The following is a 1,895-nucleotide window of genomic DNA, read 5'->3' as shown; positions in this document are numbered from 1 at the left end:
GTAAGTTCTATACTCGTCGCCTTATCAATAGAATATAAAAAAGAAAGACTCTTTGGGCCTATTATTGATAGAAACGTTAATTTGGTGGATTATAAGAGGAAGGCTCGAGAGACCTAGCTCATTGCTCCTTTTGGACCTAATATCATTCATTTATCACTTAAGAAGGAAAGACATTTCGTTGTTTATCCAGAATTTCAGAATTTTCTTTTTTAATCAGAATATTCTTTTTATTATTATTAGAACGTATGATTATGCAGACAAATATTCTCTATAAATATAATTTACATATAATCATTATGCTATATATAATATTTTATCTAAGCATTAAAATTTCCTACAGTATTACCAACTGTAGTAAAAATACAACTTACATTAATAAAGTTATTAAATTTCTGAATTTAAATTAATATTTTTCTTTTATTAATAACATTTTAAAATATTTGTATTATGTGCCTTTTAGCATTTTTTCATTAAAATAAAATATAATTTCAATTTTTTTTTGAAAAACGGAAGAAAAAGAGAAAAAAAAAAAACATCTCGAAGAAATTTTCAATGCGGGCTTTTTAAGCAAATATTCTGAAGGATTAAAGTGCAACATTTATATTGATTATTGAAATAGAAAATTGAAAAATACTGTTATATAAATATCAAATAGTTTAATAATTAGATAAAATTTGTTTACATAAAAATAATATTAAACCTTACTCTTACTTCAAGCAGCTACTTGTAAACATTTTACATTTACTAATTATAAATTGTTCTTTATTTAACACATTTCAAATGTTTATAATGTAAAAAAAAAAACAATTTANGCAAGACTCAAAATACAAGCATAAACTAATTTACTAATATGTCGAAAACACGCATTTTATATGCAAAATAGTGCGAATTATGCAATAAATGATCTTGCCAAAACGGACTTTAATTTGAAATTCAAAAGATGAAATATAGAAAACATAATGTAAACAAGAAATTAAACACAAAAATAAATCAATTAAAATTAATTATAATGATTTAAAATATAATGAAGTTAATAAAAACAATTATATCACATTAGTTCTGAGATTTGGATCGATTTTCTCTAATAATCATTATAAACGGGGTTTGTTCACAATAGCTAAAACAAGTAGAGTTTAATGAAACATGAAACCTTAATAGCTACATGATAATATAGGGCTAAACTTTGGTAGAAGGGATGTACAGTACAACAAATATATCGAATAGTTTCAGGATGTTTACTAGGTTTCTTCATGGTCTATTACTTACTATCACTTATTTTGTTATATAAAAATATAAATTATTTTGTGTTTTAAGTAAAAAATTGATAAAATTGAACAATTTTATTTACAAATTAATTTAATTTTATACAATAATTTTTATTTTTGAGATATGCTATAAGTACAGTACTGTACATAACATAAATACTTCTCTTGTCTATTTAATAAAGTGTAAATTTATTTTATTTTTTAATTTTAGAAAAAAAATTTAATATAAATAAATCAATTATAATGAGATTAAAACTTGCATAATTTTAATTATAGAAGATTTAATAATATAAGAAAAAAAAATTAACTTTAAAGAAATTAAACAAGAAAATTAAAGCTTCTCATAACTAATTATATTATAATTTTTTTAAAATTTTTTAACGAAAAATAAGATTAATATATGTAAATTTTTAAAACGATTAAATAAAACTAAACTAATTCGTTTCTAATTGGCTTTATTAAAACACGCGTAACTTCATTTTGAAATTAATTCTCGTAAATTAAATGAAACGAATATAAAACATACTCAAGATAGAATCAAGTGAATAAACTGATTATAAAATCAAAATTATAAAAAAAATTATCAGAAAAAATTCTTGATACTTTATAAAATAATATTTTTATTTAAAA

Source organism: Centruroides sculpturatus, unplaced genomic scaffold (genome assembly GCF_000671375.1).
Source record: "Centruroides sculpturatus isolate CEXI.00-Female unplaced genomic scaffold, Cexi_2.0 scaffold455, whole genome shotgun sequence".
NCBI classification, from domain to species: domain Eukaryota; kingdom Metazoa; phylum Arthropoda; class Arachnida; order Scorpiones; family Buthidae; genus Centruroides; species Centruroides sculpturatus.
The sequence above is the reverse complement of the archived record's forward strand: the minus strand, read 5'-3'. Positions refer to the sequence as shown.